This window comes from Pseudopipra pipra, chromosome W (genome assembly GCF_036250125.1).
Source record: "Pseudopipra pipra isolate bDixPip1 chromosome W, bDixPip1.hap1, whole genome shotgun sequence".
In the NCBI taxonomy this organism is placed as follows: Eukaryota; Metazoa; Chordata; class Aves; order Passeriformes; family Pipridae; genus Pseudopipra; species Pseudopipra pipra.
Genome location: NC_087580.1, coordinates 13,508,055 through 13,514,676, shown reverse-complemented (window position 1 = coordinate 13,514,676; position 6,622 = coordinate 13,508,055). Strand labels below are relative to the sequence as shown.

At 54.1% G+C, this 6,622-nt stretch overlaps 1 pseudogene; it reads right to left on the bottom strand.

The window, feature by feature from the left end:
- Positions 1 to 716: 716 nt before the first annotated feature.
- Positions 717 to 6,371, bottom strand: LOC135404854 (kelch-like protein 10; annotated as a pseudogene).
- Positions 6,372 to 6,622: the final 251 nt, after the last annotated feature.

Genomic DNA, 6,622 nt, shown 5'->3' with positions numbered 1-6,622 from the left:
ACCAATGTGGTAAGAAGCAGTCTGTAAAATGAGTGTGTATGTGTGTGTGTGAGTGAAGGTGGCCACCGATGAATGAAAATGAATGAAAGGAGTGAATGAATGAAAAGAGTTGTTTGACTAGTCAAATACTAAAACACAAAACACCTCACAAAATAACATTACCTCAGCCACAAGGTCACTTTTAAGAAAATTTAGTTTTGCTAAGATTATCCTGTTTTTTAAATAAAGTTGAATTCCCTAGTTATAAAACCCCTCAGATTAATAAAGGTTGTAAGTTTATACACGGTTGGCCTAAGGCCCCTAAGTTAATAAAGTTATTTCTCCAAGTTGCACTACCCTTTAGGAATATAAGAAAGTTTTAAAAGATTTGCCATAGAAGTATAAGAAACCAAGCAAGCGATGTGCTGGGTCATTGCAAACCTTGGTAGTTTACAACGTACTGTTCTGAATGTTTGCACTGTTGTTGTTTTGCACTGTTTTCGTGACTTCTTTAGATAATTAAGAGCAGGGTGATGTGGGAGGCGTGTCCAAGGCACAGAGGACGTGCCGGGGCAGAGGAGCCCAGGGGACCATGCGCCGACATAGGTAACCTCATTGGCTAAAGAAGTCACATGGTGTAAAAGGATAAAACCGCACCGAATTTGAAATAAAGCTCTTTTTGTCTCAGCACCACACGAGGAGCAGTTATTCCTTGTTATACAAGGACTTTGCGTCCCCTACAGGGTGAGTGGCTTGGCGTCGGCTGAGGAGCTCTGGCCGTACGAGTTCAGGTTGATATAGTAAAGGGACTCGAGAAATTTAGGGTTGCAAGGAAATAAAGAATTTATTGAAGAACAAATAAGCAAAACGGCGAGCCGGGCGATCGGAGGAAGCCCCTTGTTCCTGCCACGGTCCGCAAAAGGGAACAACAGGGCAGCACTTCTTATACCCTTTCACAACCACCTCCCCCCAATGTCACGTCATCTGTCCATTGACTCCAGTTCCGCGGGTTAGATTCTGTTTGGTTCCCCTTTCGCGGGCTGTAGTGGTTTGAACCAGATTTTCCCCCAGAGGCTAAGAAAGTGGTAACCCCCGAGGGGTGGTGGCACTTGAGCTTTGAACCAATCTGCGCTCCTGCAAAATGTAAACATACCACAAGCAAACGGAAGAGAAGAGTTGTAGTTTTGTTGTTGTAGGAGAGGCAGCCATGTTGTGAGCCACGAGGAAGGGGCTCGGAGCCCCTTGGAGGGCTCTGGCCCCCTCCCGACCCCCGGCTGGGGGGACTGCAGAGACTTGGAACAGTGTTAGACTGTTTGTAGTTAAGCTGGGAGATGTTTTCTCCACGGTGAGTGAGCAGAGACAGCAGCGGCAGACGCAGCGTCCAGAGACTCTGGCAGAGAGCCAGGACAGATAAGAACTGAACCGGAGAAGCAGCAGAGACATGCAGCTGAGTAAGGGAGACACCGAGTTGTCCCGGAGAGCCGAGAAGGAGAGTCAGCAGCAGAGCTACAGAGCTTTGGGGGTAAGAACTGAACCAAACCCCCCAAACTCCTTTGAGACCTCCGGGAAAGGAGGGACATGGACTCCTATTTTGGAGAGTAGTTTTGGATGTGCAGCACCAGAGGGAGAGGAGCTGAGAAGCTCACAGGTGTCCTGAAGCTGGATCGGGACAGAAAAGGAATGTGGGGGGAGTTGACCTTGGCCCCCCCGCTGCTGCTGACAAGCCTGGCAGCCTGGAACAGAGCACAGGAGCTCTGGTAGAACTCTTGAGGCAAAGGCTTGCAACTGAATGCTGCCCAAGATGTTCTGACTCAGGGGTGAATCCCCCGAGGAAGGGACTTTCACGAAGATGCCCCTGCATTTCGTGATATGCCTGTGGTGAAGCGAGCCTTGTCCCTGCTGGCAGTCCACAGATGAGGCCTTTGCTTGGAGTCGAAGGAGAGCCAAGAGGGGTGAAAGGAGACCCCCTGTGTCTTGAAGACCCTCGTTTTGGAGACGACGGGCCAAGGGGCTTGGAGATCCTCTTGTGTGTATTGAAAAGAGATCCAGCTATCAGCTGCTGCATGTGAAGAGGACTGCTGCCGTAGAGAAACTGCTCAGAGACAAGAAGGGATCTGTCTTTCTTCCCTCCTGGACTTTTATTTGGAGGGGGGAAGAGATCTGATCCATTGTAAATACTTATGTCATGGTAGAGATAGCTAAGATTGTATATAATGTATTGTAGTATTTATTTGTATAGTCATTGTAATATATTCCCTTTCCCCCATTTGGAGTCTGGTGTGTTTTGTCTGGAAAAAAAAAAACCCATCTCACATTAGATTGAGATGTGACAGGGGGCTAGGACTAGGGAATTTAGATTTTGGGGATTTCAAACCATGACACGGGCCGACTCCTGTTTGGTTCCTCTTTTCGTGGGCTAATCCTGTTGCTGGGAGACATCAGCCAATAGTCCAGTAGTCAATAGTCTCTATGGGCCGTGATGCTGGAATTTTCCATTGCAGGTAGTGGTTTTTAAATCCAGACCTCATGGTCTACCCCTCCCCCTGCTTTCTCCATTTTGATTCCTACAAATATGCTTAGAACAAGTACTTTTAAGAACAAGGCATAATGTGACAATTCATCTCTGCGTTGTGGTTTGTTAGTCAGCAACTCAACAGATCTTGTGGTTAGTTATTACACAACTCTCAAACTTGTGCTTTTAACAAAACGCTAAATATAACATTATAACATTATTGAGTTGTCTCTTACTTCGATCTGCAAATTTATTCTTTAATAATCTATAAAAAAGTCATAGATTTCTGACAGGGCCCTGATGATGAGATCTTTGCCCTCAGCACTGTCCTTCACGTACTCGTGAGCTTCGACGTTGTTCAGACTGTAGGAGTGCCAGTCGAACCTGGAACATGCAAGGAGGAGGTTAGAATACTAATGCTGATGGTTTCCCCCTCGGCAGCCTTTGGGGACAGCTTCAAAGCTGTGCTGCACCCACCTTGTCCAGCAAGCAGGCGATGTACTGCCTCCTGTTCTGCGGGTCGTGAGTGATCCACCTCAGCACAGCCTCGAGCATGGCTTCTTCTCACCTCACGTTGAGCTCGTCCTTCTCGATGATATGTGCCAGCTCCTCAGCAGAGAGGGCTAGGAACTCCTCGGACACCTGGGACACCTCCTCGAAGTGATGCAAGATGTAAGCGCAGGCGGCTGCGCGCAGGTCAGGGCAGTAGTAATAGCTAGTTAATCTCCAGATGCCAATGCAGTTCTCAGAGCAGAGCCTGGAAATGAGGAACTCGCAGCACAGGTTGACAATGCCCATGACATTGAACTGGTCTGCTGCAGCCAGCAAACTCTCAACGTTGTCCTCTGTGATCGGTACTGTTCCAGTGTAGGCGTAATCGATGATGAGACCCATCATTTCAGCTGAAACACCAGGGATTTCATAGACCATCTTGTCACAGTTGGTAAACAGTATCCTGAAAACACAGCACTGCTGCATTAAATCCTGTCCTTGGGTCCCCTGTGTTTCCCGAACTCCCAGGGCAACAGTTTAGGCACTGACAGGAGCCCTGCTGGGAGGCCCCATAGTTTATTAATTAATGTTTTACTTGCTGGTTGTTTGAAAAAGGAGAGAAAGCCTCTGGCTGGGGACAGGGAGCACCAGGGTGAACGACCCCCATGCTTCCACAGGAATCACAAAATCACAAAATGGCCTGGGTTGGAGGGGACCTTAAGGATTATCCCATTCCAACCCCTGCCATGGGTAGGAACTCCTTCCACTAGACCAGGTTGCTCCAAGCCCCATCCAACCTGGCCTTGGACACTTCCAGAGATGGGGCAGTCACAGCTTCTCTGGGCAACCTGTGCCAGGACCTCACCACCCTCACAGGGAGGAAGTTTTTCCAACTATCTAATATAAACCTCTGTCAGTGTGACACCATTACCCCTTGTCCTGTCACTCCAGGCCCTTGTAAATAAATTCTTGTGTTTCCAGTACTGACCCAAAGTAGACACTGCAACAGGAGAGGATTTGCTTGTTAGCTTTGAATTGCACTCCATCAATTGTTATGATCACATCACAGGGCGGAGCTTCAAGGCGGAGCTCGTTGGTGATGCTCCAATTCCTTCCGCTCATCTCCCTCTCTGTGCTGGAGGATGACTTTCTGGTGCTATCTCCCACGCTGCAGTCAGAGGCAGTGGACCTCACTGACGTGTGCGGAACACTGGTGTTGCCTGGAAACATCCAGTGCTGAACCCACTCGCTGGCTCTGGATTGTGACCCGTGATGACATCACAACCACAGGGGTGACCCAGGCCCAACATTCCCTGGTTGCCCGGCGCCTTCACTTCCCCTCGGCCCAGGTTCTGCTGAACCCCGGGCCTGCACAATGTTAATGGTTGCTGGAGCAAAATCGTCTGTGTGATCCCCCAGCATAAGAATAATGAATAATAATAATAATAAATAATCCTCAGTATTATTTTGCCAGAGTGTAAAAGTCCCGAAAGGTGGGCACTGACTGCTGCTGAAGTGCCTTGTGCCACCTCACCCAGGAGGAAGCTGAGGCACAGCCCAGCTCCTGTCAGTGCTGAAGTCGCACACGCTGCCCCTGATTTGTCATTTGAGGTGTGCCAGGGGAGATTTAGTTTGGCTCATGGGAAAGTTTTTTCCCCAAAAGGGCTGTCCAGCCCTGGCACAGCTGCCCAGGGCAGCAGCGGTGGCGTCCTCATCCCTGTCCAGGTTTAAAAGCCGTGTGGCTCTTGGGGACATGGGTTAGTGGTGGCCTTGGCAGTGCTGGGGGACGGTTCTCTGCGGGCATTTCCCGCACAGGGTTCCGCGACTCCGCGTCCCCGGCGCTGCGGGGCGGTTCAGTGCCGGGCGCCCTTGCCCGCGGCTTCTTTATTGGAACCTTTCCTTTCTGTTTCGCCCTCCCCGCTCGCTGCGGCAGAAACGAAACCGCCGGTCCCGCCCCGCGCTGCTGCGGGCGCCGGGCGGAGGCGCAGCCGGGGCACGGGGGGTCCCCCCGCACCCCCTACCCCGAGCACGCCCCGAGTCCCCCCCGGCCCCGCGGCCGCGTTCCGGTCCCGCCCCCCCGGCCCCGCCCCGCGGCTGCGCGGCCCGGCGGGAGCGGAGCGGGAGCGATGGTGAGCGGGGTCCGCGGGCCGGGAGCCCGGGCTGGGGCAGCGGCGGCCCCGGGGCTGGGCGGGGGAGCGCGGCCAGGAGGGCGCTGGAGGCTCCTCGGTCCCACCAGGGCGGCACCGAGCGGGGTCTCTGCTCTGCCCGCAGGTGCCCGAGCTGGAGAAAGCCACGGTCTGGATCCGGCAGCCCGAGCGCGTGCGGGGGATCCTCCGGACCCTCCGGGAGCAGGGGGTGGCCAAGCTGCAGGGAAGCCCTGCTTCAGCACCACTTGCCCTGGCCGTGGAGCTGCCAGGTGGGCACTGGAGCCCTGTCCCTGCTGACAGCAGCCCCAGGGGGGTTGCCCCCTCCATCCCTCCGTGCCGTGGCCCCTTACCCACGCCGATGCTGCCGTAGCCCAGGTGGGGCCCAGGTGACGCCGCTCGTTCACGCACATGCCCTGCAGCCCCCTGTCCATGCCGGTGATCAGCCGCCCCACGCCCACCACGCCGACCACTGTGGTCCCTCGGTCATGGCTGGGGCGAAGGGACAGGCCCGTCAGAGGTGCAAAAAAGGATGAAGCTCCCAAAGCTGCTGGGGGGGGGCAGAGTGGGGGCACAGGGCTGCCCCCTCCCCGAGGTGCAGGTAGCCCACCACAGCCCATGAGCCTCTGTGCTGCAGGCAGAATCCACAGCTCAAAAACACGCATCCTGATGGGCTCAATCCTGCGCTGTTGGGGGGCAGCTGCCCCCTGCAGCACTGGTGAGGGCTCCAGCTTGACCCTTCACCTCCAGAACCCATCAGCTGCCTCCCCAGGTCTCACCCACAGAGCTGGGCTGGAGGCCAGCAGCTCCCAGGCTTCCTGCTGCTTCCAAACCATTTTGCATATGGCACATTGGAGCTTTGTGCAGCAAGGAGGAAAGACAACGTCCTGGCCCCTGCACCCGCCCAGCCCGGCCCTCTTGGAATTTCTGTAGACGTGTCGCTCATCTCCCTCTCCATGTTGGAGGACCTGAAGTAGGTACTGCAACAACAGAGGATGAGCTTGTGAGCCTTGAATTCCACTCCATGAACTCTTATAACCACATCACAGAATGTCCCTTCAAGGCGGAACTCGTTGGCGATGCTCCACTTGCTTGCACTCATCTTCCTCTCCATGTTGGAGGATGACTGTCTGGTGGGTGCTCAGCTATCCCCCACGTTGCAGTCAGAGGCAGAGTGGACCTCACTGACGCGTGTGGAACACTCTGGTGTTGCCTGCAAACATCCAGCGCTGAACCCACTCGCTGGCTCTCTTAAGGGTGGGTCCGTTGGTGTTTGGACAAGTGTCCACTCTGGGCAAAGCTCTTCCCACACTTCCCACACCTGTAGGGCCGTTCCTCAGAGTGGATGTGCTGGTGGGTGAGGAGGCTGGGGCTCTTCCTGAAGCTCTTCTCACACTCCAAGCACTTGAAGGGCTTCTACCTGCTGGGAGGCTGCTCAGGGACCACCAGCTCAGAGCTCACCCTCAAGCTCCGGCCTTCCCGGCACAGGCTGGCT